The 16,095-nt window shown below is 46.1% G+C and overlaps 1 pseudogene; it reads left to right on the top strand.

The window, feature by feature from the left end:
* Positions 1 to 5,792: 5,792 nt before the first annotated feature.
* LOC121139436 lies at positions 5,793 to 6,141 on the top strand (annotated as a pseudogene).
* The last annotated feature ends 9,954 nt before the right edge of the window (positions 6,142 to 16,095 follow it).

Here is a 16,095-nt window from a genome sequence, read left to right as displayed (position 1 = left end):
TTGTGTTCCAGAAACTTCTACAATCCTAGGTCAGTCTGACCTGGATGTGTTGTATAAGAATGTCCTCTTGATTGAAACATTCTACCCTAGAGAGAGGCTCCCTTGGACTCAGGAAGTAAACAATTCACATGTCTCATGAAGTCCCTGAAACCGACTAGATTCACAAAGCCCCTCCCTGTTCAGGGGTATACAAACAGGAGGAGCTGACTGGACTCTGCACAGAAAGCCCCAGCGCCCCAGATTTCATCTGTTGCCATCTGTGCGGGGGAGACACAGCTTGCCCTCAAGCCATCCGTACTTCTGTAAGGAAGCCTCCACCCATAAATCTATAGCGAACCCCGGTAAAACAGCGTCACCAAGTTGAGAGACAGAGAGGGAAGGAACCACCTCAGACATTCTTCAGGTGGGGATGTGGGTCTGCGGGAGTGACACAAGAGGTCTCATCATCTGCCGCCTCCTTGCTTCTGGTGTTCCAGAGGCTCAGAGCCTGGCCTCTTCGTGGCCCTGTCTGGCACAGCAGCCAAGGCCACCACAGGCAGACATGATAGAGAGTGTGCTCTTCTTCCTAAGGCCCAGGAGCATGGACCATTCTCAGCCCTGGCTGGAGCTGAGGAGGGGGGCTTAGACCGCTAGTGACATCGGAGTGGGGAGGGGCCCTAAGGAGGCTCCACAGCCCAGGGGGGAAGACACCCAGCCAGACACTGTCCCCACTGCTGTGTAGGGCAGGGCGTGTGCCACAGAGGCAGAGCCCGTTGCTGCCATCCCCTAGCTGCCAGATGAAGGGCCTGGGCCAGATGAGAAGGCTTTACCTCAGGCAGGAATACAGGCAGACCCATTTCAGGACCCGGCTCCCAACCTGTGGCCTGGAGAGCCTGCAGAGTCAAAGCGCTTGCCATGCGTCGGCCTCGGTGCTCTCCCATCTTGGTGCTTGTACCTGGGTTTCTGCTCTGCCCTCTGGTCACCACCTGCCAACTCAGGCCCAGGCCAGGGTAGAAAACATGCTCTTCTCTTGGGACACCATCTGCCCAGAGAAAAGTAAGCCAGGGTACTCAATTCAAAGAGGAGAAAATCAAGGCCAAAGAACATACCTGTAACTCCCGCAGTCAGGAGGCTGGGGCCAGCCTGGGCTATAACTCGAGGCCCCGTCAAAGGACAAAGGGAAAGGAAGAGAGAAAAGTGAGTTTGGGGTGTTTTTCATATACCCGTGTGTGTCTCTGATGTCTCCATGAGCAACTCTTGTCACACACACAGCAGTGGTCCTGTGAGATTATAAAGGAGCTGAAGCGTTCCTATGGCCCAAAACCGTGGTAGCACAGGCATCCTCACAGTGTCTGAAGGGATGCCGGTGTGAGCAGATGTGTAAACCCACAGCATACAGTCATGTGCCGTGAGCCACAGTCCATGGTAGTTAGCGGCGGGCTGCGCATTTACGGGGCTTCATGTTGGCGTTCCCCAGAATGTCCTTTGTGCTTATTGAACAATACATCACTGAGGCCGTCAGTGTGCCTTTGGGGTAGAACCCTCGCCTGGCATCACGAGGCCCCCGTTCCACCCGCCCCGCTGGAAATACTGTAACTGTAAGGCAGTGTGTGTCTGCTGTGCCCTGGGTCTCTTACATTTAATCATGCTCTGTGCATTGCTGCCTCAAGAGCAACCAGCAGCAATACAGAGGTTCCAGGAGCTGTATACAGGGTTGTGTAAACACGCTCTTACACTAGCCTATTAGCACAATGGATAATGCCCTAACCCCATGTATTATGAAACATGTCCTCACTGTCAGGTAAGGACTTGCACACACACACACACACACACACACACACACACACATATATGATCATGCAATTATGCTTATCTCTATGTTAAATTATTAGGCTACTTAGTCCCTGTCAAGTTGGTAAGCAGAGACTCTTATGGTCTAGAAACTGGAGGGAGCTCGAATGGCAACTCAGTGAGTCCTTGGCATCCATCACATGTCCCTAGGCTTGGGAGCAGCCTGTTGTTGCTACCTGCTGGTTCCCACTTGGTGTTGTAATCTAAGAAAAGCAGTGCTTGAGAGGAAGATCCATGCAACAGGGTTCCAGTAGAGGGTTTTTTTTTTTCAATTAGGGAAAGAGATCTTAAAAGGGGGAATGGTGAGGGAGATCAGCCTCCAGGGACAGAAGCAGCAAGAGAGGAAAGAGGAGCAGAGAGACAGAAAGGAGGAAAGAGAAAAAGAGGGAGAGAGAGAGAGAGAGAGAGAGAGAGAGAGAGAGAGAGAGAGAGAGAGAGAGAGAGAGAGAGAGAGGATGGGAGGTGGGCGGGGCCCTTTTAAAAGGGAACACAGTGAATACGCACAGGTGGTGCTCTTAGTGGCTGCAGCGAGGGCGTATCTGGTCAGAACCCCAAGGATAGGCCAGCACAGATGTCTGAATGCTAACATTCCTCCCTTTTTATTATAAAAAGGTGAGGAGTTAAAAAGGGGTAGCACGTTAGGTGGGGTTGAGGACGCCATGTTCTCGAGACCACTTCCTGCCTATCTGGGGGGCACTGCTCATCTTTGGGGGACCTGGGAGAACTGGGGTGCTGGCCACGTCCTGGAGTAGCTGGCTGTTTCACTTCACTGTCCAGGCTCTGTGGAACCATCAGGTGCCTCCTGGACCTGGCAAAATGCCGTTCGAGGTGGATCCCAACCGACTCCCTAGGGCTTAAAGCTCCTGATCCTTTCCCATCACCACAGCATCACTGGACATGTTGGTGGCCTTGAGCCTGCAGCTCTGTGGGCAGCAGCTGCTGGTCCTGCAACAACAGCTGATCAGGAGTGGTCAGTGGTCTCCAGAGAACATGCCAATGGGGGCAAGGAGGTACAGATGAGGACAAGCTTCCACAAGTGAGACAGAGAGTAAGACCCAAGGGCCTGCAATTCCTAGCGTCCCGGGAATTCAGAGAGGGTCGATTTTGAGACAGGTACAGGCCACCCAGTGAGTCTTCACTCAAAGGGTAGGGGCCAAGGGTTCAGAGCCTGAGAGAGCCGTGGTTGTCTGATACCAGGATTTAACGCACCAAAAGGCGAGAAACCAAGCTCAAGAGATGAGAGGAGTCTTCACTCGTGGGAATAGCCTAAGGTGGAGTGAACCATGGTAATTTTGGTTGGAAGGAAGCAGCAATATGGAGAGGTGAGACTGTCTTGTGTGAACTGGGTTCCAAGGTCCTGACATGCCTCAAACTGCCTGCAGGCAAGAGGAGATGCCAGGAGAGCCTTCCCCGTCAGGGAACCAATGTTGTAATTTAAGAAGAGCAGCACTCATCTTATCTAAATTTAAACTGGAAAATAAAATTAAAAAAAAAAGAAGAGCAGCACTCGAGAGGAAGATGCCATGCAACAGGGTTCAACCTTACTCTTCTTAGAGAAAGGGATCGTAAAAAGGGGAAAGGGGAGGGGAAGAGACCAGCCTCTGAGGACAGGAGCAGCAGGAGAGAGGGAGAGAAAGAAAGAGAGGAGGAGGGGAGGTGAGCAGGGCCCTTTTAAAAGGGAACGCTGAATGTGCACAGGTGGTGGTCTTAATGGCTGCAGCTGAGGGTGCATCCTGTCAGAACCCCAAGAACAGGCCAGCACAGATGCCTGAATACTGACACTTGGGACCTAATTATGATTTTTTCATCATCCGGTTCTGGTGTCATAAGCTATCTGAGGACTCAGGTACTGACTGTTCTTTGGTGACCGAAACCAGGCCAGAACACATTGTTGTCAAACCCACCCACCCCACCCACCCCCTTCAGAGTCAACACCCTGGGTCATGGCCAGGACCCAGAGTCAGTGGCCTCCCAAGGAAGTCATTCCAACAAAGAAAGGCAGCCCTCCAGAAAGGGGGAGAATGGGTTTCCTGGGAAGAGAGGGAATGGAATTGTGTGGAGGGTGGGGACAACACAGCCTTCCAAGAGCCTGGTGTGGTGACATGGAGTGCTGTAATCTCAGGAATCGGGAGGCAGAGTCAGTAAACAAGTTCAAGAGCAATTACATAGTAAGTCTCGATAAATAAATAAATAAATGCACAAATAAATAGCACTCCCCAACAGAGCAGCTACGTGGTAAGTCACAATAAACAAACAACACTCCCCGGGGTGTTTCATGCTTGAAAATGAAAACCAAGGTAACGAATGCATCTCAGTGACCAGGCTTGGCTCCATCTCCACACAAAACAAATATGAAAATTCAGTCGATCAGTAAATGATATACATCAGCTAAAAAATGATTTTAAAGCAGCACTCTGGCAAACCAGCATCCCCTGCTCTCTGGTTTTTAGTCAACCCAGATGGGAGGAGGCCCAGCAGGAGTGTCCTGCACCATGAATGTCAGCAGGCCTGTCCCACCCTGATGGACAGCATCCCCCCAAAATGAATCAAAATAAATCCTTCCTCCTATAGTAGTATTCAGGTATTTGGTCACAGCTGTGTGAAAAGTAACTAGGCAGCCTCTCCTGGAAGGGATCCCCGGCTACTTATTAACTCAAGTGCACTTAGCCCTACAGTGTTGGAAAATCATTATTTGCTGGGTGGGTGGGGTAATGGATGGAATTTGAGTTAAAGAAATTTCATACCTAGATAATGATGGGCACGACATATACTCTCAGAGAAAGGTTGTTGCTCCATGGCTCTTCCCTTTATATTTTCAGACAGGGTCTCTCGCTGACCCCAGGGCTTGCTGGCTAAGCAGCATAAGCTGCCAGCATAATCTGGGGAGCTCCTGTCTCCTCATCCCATATGCTGGGACTGCAGCGGGCCACCATGCTAAGCTGGAATTCTAAGTCTGTTTTTTTTTTGTTTTGTTTTTTGTTTTTGTTTTTCAAGACAGGGTTTCTCTGTGGCTTTGGAGGCTGTCCTGGAACTAGCTCTTGTAGACCAGGCTGGTCTCGAACTTACAGAGATCCGCCTGCCTCTGCCTCCCAAGTGCTGGGATTAAAGGCGTGGGCCACCACCGCCCGGCTTCAAAGTCTTTTATTAATACTATTACTATTATTTATTGTGGGAGCTCTGTCACATGCTTCTCTCTCTCTCTCTCTCTTTCTCTCTCTGAACACTACTGAAATGTCTTTAAAGTATAAGTGAAGATTTTTGAAAAAAGAATCCTTTATGGTTAGAAGTCAGATCAACAGAATAATTCTTACTTCATAGTGTACATAAGCCTAACCTCCACCCTCTCAACACCAAGTAAAAAATAAGTGAAATTGCTGGGCAGGCAAATTTCTGAATTCAAGGCCTGCCTGACCTACAGAGTGAGTTCTAGGCAGCCAGTACTACACAGTGACATCCTGTCTAACACCCCCCCACACACCAAAGTATAATCAATCTGCTATTATAAAGTCTAAAAGAGGAGACCTCAGGCAACCTGTGAACCCCAACATGATCTTACCAGATCCCTTGGAGCAGAGACACAAACCCTCATTGCTTTCCCCAAAGAAACCATCTCAATGACTTTCAATTTTATGTAATTCTATATGATCATGACAGCCCTTGTCTACATTGGTTAGTCCAGCAATGTCTATATTACACTTTACCACAGGACCATATCTGAGACTCATTGATAGCCAGTTTGCTCCAGGTGACCTGTTGCAATGTCCTTGTGCAAGCTGGTAAGCTGTGGGACAATACCTTCATGTGGCATGTTGAAGAAACAACATGACACAGTGGAGAGGGTGCCCATACCCACTGTTTAGGGAGAAGTTATATTTTAAGTTTTAATTACTTCCCTTTCTCGCTCCCTGGTCATCTTGGCGGCTGCTCTTGGTTGGGGGCTGTCCCACACCTAAGGCAGGAAGATGGTGGCCACAATGAAGATGGAAAAGTCCCTGGAGTCGATCACTCCAGGCTCCGGCTTGTTATGAAAAGTAGGAAGTACGTGCTGGCATGCAAACAGACTCTCAAGATGATCAGACTGGGCAAAGCCAAGCTGGTCATCCTCACCAACAACTGCCCGGCTGTGAGGAAATCTGAAATAGGACACTATGCCATGTTGGCTAAAACCGGTGTCCATCACCACAGCGGCAATAACACTGACCAGGGCACACATGTGGACTGTGCTACAGAGTGTGCACACTGACTGTCACTCACCCAGGCGACTCTGATATTATTGGAAGCATGCCAGAACAGACTGGTGAGAAGCGGTAACCTAGAGAAGCCTTCCTTTACTAAAGCCACCAGAGCTCTTAAAAAAAAGTTTTAATTGCTAGATCCCTAAAACAAAAATGCCCCTAATCTGCAAGCCCCTTGCCCAAGGACAGATGGTTCTTGAAATGCTGGAGTCTATTGTTTATGGGAGATAACAAGCCACAAGTTTTCACTCCCCTCAACAAGTTTGTGTGACCCATCTGTACCAATGTGCTTGATCATATGTGGGTGGGAGGCTCACAGGCTGGAGGTACATCAGGATGCATGCTTGCCCTGACTGGACATGATGGGAAATGCAGTGCATTATGGGTTTTCCTCCTTAAGCTGCTGCAAACTGTAATTCTGGGCCATTTCCCAGGAACCTGGATATGGACCTGGCCAGAGCCCACCCACCTGGCCAGTATTTAAGAAAGTTTGCTTCAATTTTGTCTTTAAACTGTGGTGGTGGTTTTAGTCTCTATAGGTGAGATTAACAAAACCTCACTACTTTGGAACAATAGCCTCCAGTACTCCAGGAAGTTATCTGTCCTTGGACAAATGGGTCTTGCAAGTTAGAGGTATTTTTGTTTTATAGATCCCTCAAGCACAGTAATTAAAACTTAAAACATAATTAAAAGCTGGGGGGGGGGTGCATAGCTTTATTCCCAGTTCATGGGATGCAGAGGTAGTGAATCTCTGTGAATTCAAAGCCAGCCTAGTCCCCAAAGAAAGTTCCAGGACAGCCAGGGCTCAAACAAACAAACAAACAAAAAAACCCACAAAAAACAAAAAACATAATTAAAATATAAGCATGTGGGAGGAATAATTACCCCATTAATGAGCTAGTATACTTTTCCTTCTCAGAAACTCTGTTCTTACCCAGCCACTACCATGTAATGATCCACATGAGACAGTTATCACAACCATGCTAATTAAGCTAATTAAGTTTTAAGACCCTTTAATTGATGGCCAGACATAGATCCACTTGGCCTCTGAAAGTCTCTTGGTGCCCCAGCTCAGGGATACAGAGTTTTTAAAGGCAAAGACCATAATTTATATCAAAGTTAGATGAGGGTCAAAGTAACCTTGAAATTTTCATTCCTGGCACAGCATAGTAATTATTTTAGACATAACATGCTGGTTACTTTGGTTAATGCATGTGGACCATGGTCAAGGCCATGGAAATCTCAAATGTGTTGCTGAAGCAGGCATGACTGTTGGGAGAAGGGAATAGAGGGCTCAGCAAGTCCTCAGCAAGGACAGGATGCCCTTACCTTCGTCACTTCTGTCACCAAACTCAAAGGTTCATTGCTTGCTACATTCTAAAAGGATAAACAGAGAGACAGAGAGGATGAAAACTGGCATGCTCACGCGCGCACACGCGCGCACTCACACACACACACAAAATTTCATAACAACTGTGTCCAGAACTGGAAAAGAAAAGCTCCCCCACACACACCTTTCCTGTAACAGTGTCACAACTCATAAAAATGACAAAAGGAAAGTTAACCAGGAAACAGTGTTTCAGTTAGGGCTTCTATTGCTGTGAAGAAACAATGGCCACAGCAACTCTTTTTTTTCTCTTTCAGCCCATTAGTTAATCATCTGTATATAGGAGGGCTACTGATTTTTTTATATAATTAATCTTGTATCCTGTTACTTTACTGAAGGCCCTTATCAGTTGTAGGAGTTCCCTGGTAGAATTTTTGGGGTCACTTGTCTATACTGTCATATCTTCAGCAAATGGTGACAGTTTGAATTCTTCCTTTCCAATTTGTATCCCCTTGATCTCCTTTCATTGTCTTATTGCTCTATCTAGAACTTCAAGTACAATATTGAAGAGATATGGAGAGAGTGGACAGCCTTGATTTGTTCCTGATTCTAGTGTAATCGTTCTGAGTTTTTCTCCATTTAGTTTGATGTTGGCTGTTGGTTTACTGTATATTGCCTTTATTATATTTAGGTATGTTCCCGCTATCACTGATCTTTCCAAGACCTTTGGGTTTTTCAGCATCTAATGAGATGATCATGTGATAACTCTAGCAATTATTTTATCATTCAGAATTGTTTTAAGTATCCGTGTGTGTGTGTGTGTGTGTTTCCATATGAAGCTAATAATTGTCTTTTCAATGTCTGTGAAAAGTTGTGTTGGAATTTTGATGGGGATTGTGTTTATTCTGTAGGTTGCTTTTGGTAGGGTAGCTATTTTCACTATAGTCTTCTAATTCCTGAGCATGGAATATCTTACCATCTTCTGATAACTTCTTCAATTTCTTTCTTCAACATCTTAAAGTTTTTATCATATAGGTCTCTCATTAGAGTTATTGGGTGGAATTTTCTTTCCCTCTTGCCAGTTCCCAAACAACCGACATGGAGACTTAATATTAACTATAAATAGTTGGCCAATATCTCAGGCTTGTTACTAGCTAACTCTTACAACTTAAATTAACACCTTCTGCATTGTGGCATTACTTCTCTTTCATCTTTTACACCTGTTTCCTCTCCATGTCTGGCTGTGAACTCCTCTCATTCCACCTGTTTAGCCTGGGCCTTCTCTCTCTCTCTCTCTCTCTCTCTCTCTCTCTCTCTCTCTCTCTCTCTCTCTCTCTCTCCTTTTTTGATGACTAGGAGACTTTTAATTATTGCTCATATTTTACTAGGGGCAGACTATTGGTTTAAATTGCTCATCTGATCTGTATTTAATTATGGCAGATGGTATATATCTAGAAACATACCCACTTCTAGGTTTTCTAATTTGGTGGAGGGTAAGTTTTTAAAGTATGTTTTCATGACTCTCTGGATTTCCTCACTGTCTGTAATTATATCTTCATTTTCACCTCTAATTTTACTAATTTGGATCTTCTGTTTCCATCTTTGGGTGATTTTGGCTAATAGTTTGTCGATTTCAATGGCTTTCTCAAGGAACCAACTCTTCATTTCATTGATTCTTTGTATCATTTTTTGTTGTTATTTCTGTTTTACTGAATTCAGTCCCATGATTGAATATTTCTTGCCGTCTACTCCTCTTGAGTGTTATTTCTTCTTCTTCTAGAACTTTCAGGTGTGCCTTTAGTTGGTCATATGAGATCTCTTTAATTTTTTAATGTAGGCACTTAGTGCTATGAGCTTGCCTCTTAGAACCCCCTTCACCGTGTCTCGTAGGCTAGGGCAGATGCTTTCATTTGCATTCAGTTCTTAAAATTTTTAATTTCTTTTTTAAATTTCTGCCTTGACCCATTTTTCATTCAGTAGTGAGTTGCTCATCTTCCATGAGGTTTTATACTTTGTTGTTCCTGTTATTGATATGCAGTTTTTTATTTTTATTTTATGTGGATTGGTGTTTTGCCACAGGTGTTGGGTACCTTGAAACTGGAATTACAGACAGCTGTGAGCTGTCATGTGGGTGCTGGGAATTGAACCCCGGGTCCTCTGGAAGAGCAGTCAGTGCTCTTAAGTGCTGAGCCATCTCTCCAGCCCTAATACCGAGTTTTAATCAGTGGTGGTCAGAAAGGACACAGGATGTCCTTTCAGTTTTCTTGCTGTCTGTTGAGACTTGCTTTGTGTTTAAGCATGTGGTCTGTTTTGGAGGAAAGTTCCATGAGCTGCAAAGAAGGTGTATTCTTTTGCGATTGAGTGAAACGTTCTGTAATTATCTGCTAGATCCGTTTAATTGATGATGTCATTTAGCTCCAGCATTTCTGTCTAGTGAAGATGACTTTTAAACTGCAGTTGTAAGCAAGAGAGACAGCTCAGGGAGCACTGTCTTCTCTTCCAGAGGGACCCAGGTTCAATTCCCAGCAACCGCACAGCTCATAAGTAGCTGTAACTCCAGTCCCAGGAGATCAGAGAAGGTTTAACCAACACACCTGGGAAAGGAATAGACAAAGAGGTCCAGAAATCCCAAGTTCATTGCTGGGGCACGTAGATCAGTTTAAATAAAGAAGAACTGGTCAGCACCTGGCAAAAGATATGTGTAATTAAGCAATCCTAGACAAGGTACATAAAAATAATTTTTGGTTTTTGGTTTTTCAAGACAGGGTTTCTCTGTATCACTTTGGAGCCTATCCTGGAACTCGCTCTGTAGACCAGGCTGGCCTGGAACTCACAGAGATCCGCCTGCCTCTGCCTCTCGAGTGTTGGGATCAAAGGCGTGCGCCACCAACACCCTGCATAAAAATAAATTTTGTAAAGATTTACATGTGATAAAGTTGGCTGCAACCAAATGATTCTTTACAATCTTCCTATTTCTTAATAGTCAAAGCTACTTGACTTTCTTAAAATGTTTATATAATCCTTTTTAATTACATTTTTGTGGGGGCTGGAGAGATGGCTCAGAGGTTAAGAACACTGGCTAGTCCTGAGTTCGATTCCCAGCAACCACATGATGGCTCACAACCATCCATAACAAAATCTGGTGCCCTCTTCTGGCCTGCAGGGATACGTGCAGACAGAACACTGTCTGCATAATAAATAAATACATCTTAAAAATTATATTTTTGTTTGTTTGTTTTAGTTTTTCAAGACAGGGTTTCTCTGTGTAGCCCTGGCTGTACTGGAACTTGCTTTGCAGACCAGGCTGGCCTAGAACTCACAGAGATCCTTCCAAGTGCTGGGTTTAAAGATGTGTGCCAACACCACCTGACTGAAAATTCTTTTATTTTTTGTATGTGGGTGTTTTGTTTCCATGTGTGTATGTGCACCACGTGTGTGCCATGTTCAAAGAGGACATTGGATCCCCTGAAACTGGAGGTATGGATGACTGTGAGTCACCACGTGGATGCTGGGAATCTAATCCAGGACCTCTGGAAGAGCAGTCAGTGCTCTTAGCCTCTAAGCCATCTCTCCAGGCCCTTATCTACCATTTGTATTTACTCAACGGGGCAGGGTGTGCATGCTGTGGTGTATCTGTGCAGGTCAGGGGACACCTTCCACAGTCAGTGCACCCTCCCACCGTGTGTGGCTCTTGGAGAGGGAACTCGGGTCATCAGGCTCAGCGGGAGGCGTCCTCACCCAATGTGCTAGCTCACTAGCCCCTTTCAAGCTTTTTAACAGAGTCAAGGGGCATTGAATATTTTTTTGCTCACTTTGTTAGTTCATTTGTTTTGAGACAGGGTCTCTCTCTCTCTCTCTCTCTCTCTCTCTCTCTCTCTCTCTCTCTCTCTCTCTCTCTCTCTCTCTCTCTCTCTCCCCATAGCCCTGGCTGTCCTAGAATTCACTGTGTAGACCAGGTCAGCCTTGAACTCATATGGTGATCCACCTGCCTCAGCCTCTCAAGTTCTGGAATTAAAGGCGTGCACAACCACTCCTGGCTTATTTTGTTTTTATTTCAATGTTACATGCTTTTTGTTTTCGTTTTTGTTTGTTCCGTGTAGCCCAGGCTGGCCTCCAGTGTGTAGCTGAGGACGGCTTTGAGTTTTCGCTGTCCTGCATCCATGTCCTGAGTGCTGGGATTGCGGGTATATCCATCTCACCAGCTTCTACAGGACCAGGGTGGAAGGGGTGGGCTTTGTGTGTGCTGGACAGGCACTCCAGCAACTGGACCACATCTCTAGCACCTAAGATAGAGTCTTTGTTGTTCCATTTTGCATATGTGGTATTTCGCCTGCATGCATGTTTGTGTTCCATGTGCATCCCTGGTTACCATGGAGTCCAGATAAGGGCATCAGATCCTCTGGATCTGGAGTTACAGATGGTTTCAAGTTACCAAGTGGGTGCTGGGATCAAACCTGGGTCCTCTGTAGTAATAGCCAATGCTCTTAGCTGCTGAGCCATCTCTCCAGCCCCCTTTGAATTGTTTAAACGAGTGCATTTTAAATGAACGCTAATTAAATAGGACATGAGTGACACGGCCTTCTACATCAGGTAAAAGTGGATCTACTGACAGTCAGTAGTGCTGTGTTTTTAAAACTTGTAATCACTAAAAATACTACAGACTTCTAAATATTGCTTCAAAAACTCAACATTTCTGCATAACTGTGACTCAAATTTTGTGTTTGCAAAATACATCTTTGCATGTTCGTGATCCTTTCCTATTGAAGTCCTCTGGAATGCAAAGTATAACACGCAGTGAGGGTGGAGAGAAGACTCAGAAGTTGCAAGCTCACCCTGATCGTGCAGGGGACCTGAGTTCCGTCGCCATGCCCACGTCTGATGTCAAAACACCTGCACTCATGTGCACACCCTCCCCACAGACATACACATAATTAAAATAAAAGAAACCCCATCTCACACACACGAAGACAGCATGTCATGTAGGTCTGACAACCTGAGTTCAAGTCCTGGAGTCCGTACGGTGGGTAAGCTGAAAACTGCTGGTGACGAGGCCTGGCAGTGAAGTCACGGGACCTTCAGCCGCAGCCAGGCAGAGCTGAGATGCATGGTTCCCAGAAACATTGGAACATCAAGATAAGACCTGGCATGTGTAAGTTTCACTTTGTTAGACTTAGACCGAAACTTCATTCATATCAGCAGATAAGGCAAGCTTATGGCTAGGGTGGGTGTAGCCAGGCATGTTTTTCCTGAGCTTTGGACAAATAGGGCCTGCCAGTGTATAACTCCCTTGAATGCAACCATGTGTGACAAAGTTAGTAAGGTAATTGGGGTTCAGGGTAAATTTGAGTCTTAAAATAAAATTAGAGCTGTACAGTGGTGACACACACTTTCAATCCCAGCCCTCGGGAGGCAGAGGAAGGTGGATCTCTAAGTTTGAGGCCAGCCTGGTCTACAGAGAATGTTCCAGGCCAACCTGGTCAAACAGTGACATCCTAGCTTAGAAAACAGTTTTCTGCTGGGTGTTGCTGGCACATGCCTTTAATCCTAGCGTTCGGGAGGCAGAGACAGGTGGATCACTGTGAGTTCAAGGCCACTATGGTCTCCAGAGAGAGTTCCAGGACATCCTGCAAAACAATACAGAGAAACCCTCTCTCGAAAAAAAAATTTTTTCCATAGAACTATAAACAGCACACAGCTAACCAGGAGATAGCACTAACTAATTACCTCCATCAATTGAAGGTAGCCTTTCAAACTCTTTTCTGTATTAAAAACTAAAACTTTAAAACTTTGCTTTTGCTTTTTGTTTTAAAACTTTGCATTTTATGCTGGTCAGTGGTGGCACACACCTTTAATCCCAGCACTTGGGAGGCAGAGGCAGGCAAATCTCTCTGAGTTTGAGGCCAGTCTGGTCTACAGAGCAAGTTCCAGGACAGCCTCCAAAACATTACAGAGAAACTTTGTCTCAAAAAAACAAATAAAACAAAAACAAACAAACAAAAAAAAAGAACTAGGATCAACTGGCCTTTGTTGTACGAGGAGGTACTCTGCAGACTGCCAGAGAAGATAAGAAATCATCAAATTCTGTAACATACAACACACAGCCCTAAACAGTATGTCTTCACCAAATCCCTCCCCTCAGAGCTCAGAGGTCTCTGTGGAGGAGGAAGGTCCTAAGAGCCAGAGGTCATGGGTGACTCTGAGGAAACTGTCTTCCAGACACAAGAGAACTGGTGCCAGCCCCTGTGAACTTACAGAAATTCACCTGCCTCTGTCTCCCAAATGCTCGGATTAAAGGCCTGTGCCACCATGCCTAGCTCAATACAAATTTAAAAAAAAAGAGAATCAGAGCCGGGTGTTGGTGGCGCACGCCTTTAATCCCAGCACTCGGGAGGCAGAGGCAGGCAGATCTCTGTGAGTTCCAGGCCAGTCTGGTTGACGGAGCCTGAGTCAAAGACCCTGGCTCAAGAGGTTGTATGGAGACCCTAGGGGTTAACCTACTAGTGTTTTTTTTTCTAAAGGGACATGTCGTCAAACTGCCTTCTAAATATTTCTGTTTACAGCCATGGATTGGTGCCATTCTCAGACTTGGACTCTGCAGTAGGAAGCAGTCAAGGCAGAGGCTCATAACTGGTCAAAGTGCTGAGAATAAGAGTTGGGACTGGGGCTGGAGACATGGCTCAGTGGTTAAGAACACTGACTGTTCTTCCAAAGGACCTGGGTTCAATTCCCAGCACCCACATGGCAGCTCACAACTGTCTGTACCTCCAGGATTCACCACTCTCACACAGACATACATGCAGGCAAAATACAAATGCACACAAAGTAAAAATAAATGAATTTAAAAGAAAAAAGAGAGCTGGGTGTTGGTGGCCCACGCCTTTAATCCCAGCACTCAGGAGGCAGAGGCAGGTGGATCTCTGTGAGTTCGAGACCAGCCTTGTCTACAGAGCTAGTTCCAGGACAACCACCAAAGGTACAGAGAAACCCTGTCTTGAAAAACTGGGAAAAAAAGAAAAAAGAAAAAAGAGTTGGGGTTGTGCTGACTATTTTTCTATCTACTTGATACAAGCTAGGATTATCTGGAATGAGGGAAGCTTAATTGAGAAAATACCTCCATAAGGCATTTTCTTTCTTATTGATTGATGGGAGAGGACCCAGACCTTGTGGGCGGTGCTACACTGGACTGGTGGTCTTGGGTTCTATAAGAAAGCAGGCTGAGCAAGCCTTGAGGAGCAAGCCAGTGAGCAGCACTCCTCCATGGTCTCTGCATCAGCTCCTGCCTTCCAGTTCCTCCCCTGCTTGAGTTCCTGTCCTGACTTCCTTCAGTGATGAACAGTGATGTGGAAGTGTAAGCCAAATAAACCCTTTCCTCCCCAACTTGCTTTAGTCATGGTGTTTCCTGCCAGCAGTAGAAACTGGAAATAAGACAGGTTCTCAGCCCTAAATGGAACATCTGTATCAGACCTTCACAACCCTGCCCCAAGGCTCAGGGGACATCGTGGAAGAAGACACAGAAAGAATGTAAGAGCAGAGGACAAAAAGGAATGCTGAGAAATGTCACCTTCTGGAAATGACACGGCTGCTGGGCTCATGAGCCCACTGTAGCCATAGTTACCTGCATAAGACAGGGTCAGCAAGACCAGTCAACATTGGCAGCATTAACTGAGCTCTGGGGTGCAGAGGGGGATGAGGGAGGGTATGTTAGAGGTGTCTGGGGAGAGTTGGAGAGAGTGGGTAGGATCTATATACATGTATGAAGTGTCAAAGAATAAATTTAAAATGAGAATATGACTCCAACAACAATGTCTTAATCCATGCATGACACCACAGACTCAACTCTCTTCCAGAGCCCCAGCCCCCTTACTGACAACCAGGTCTTGAGCAAATGATATTTAGGGGAACATTTAAGATTCAAATCTGCTGGGCAGTGGTGGCGAACACCTTTAATCCCAGCACTTGGGAGGCAGAGGCAGGAGGATCTCTGTGAGTACAAGACCAGTCTGGTCTACAAGAGCTAGTTGCAGGACAGCCTCCAAAGCCACAGAGAAATCCTGTCTCGAAAAACAAAACAAAACAAAACAAAAGTTTCAAATCTAACCTCCTTCCCCTTGGGTACATGCGAATGTCACTACCCTGTACCCAAGCTTCACAAACTGACCTCGTGCTGTCCAAATATATGGCTGCCGCACTGGCAGGAGCCCACTGAAACGGCGTGAGTGTTGGCTGGGGTGGGTGGGTAGGAAACACGTTCTAACACGCTTTTCCACTCCAGCAGGGGATTGCTCTCGAGCTGAAAAGTCCAGAGCTCTTTTCTTGTGTGTATCCAATGTGGTAATTTACAGCTGCTTCCTCTCCCGTCTCTCCTCTCTACTCCATTACATGGGGCTCTGTCAGTTTAAGGCAATTTACCCTATCAAAACTCTGGAATGCTCTTTGACTATGGAACTAGGTAGAGTATGACTAACCCAAGCCCATGATTAACAAACGCTCCAGGGCAGCACCTCCCTCTCCACCTGCCCTGTCCTGTCTTCCTTTGGTACAGTCAGGGTTCAACTTTGTAGGGCAAATCCTGGCCCTGAGATGCTTCCTGGCATGCAGGTCCCTGGTGCGGTTTATTCTCCTCCATACCCCTAGCACTGACCGCAGCTTTTGGTCGTGGTCGCAGGTGCGGACCACGGAAAAGGATCCGGGTCGGAGTTACAG

This window comes from Mesocricetus auratus, unplaced genomic scaffold (assembly GCF_017639785.1).
Source record: "Mesocricetus auratus isolate SY011 unplaced genomic scaffold, BCM_Maur_2.0 Super-Scaffold_15014, whole genome shotgun sequence".
Classification (NCBI taxonomy): Eukaryota; Metazoa; Chordata; class Mammalia; order Rodentia; family Cricetidae; genus Mesocricetus; species Mesocricetus auratus.
Note: the sequence above shows the minus strand (reverse complement) of the source record. Positions and strands in the feature narration are given on the sequence as shown.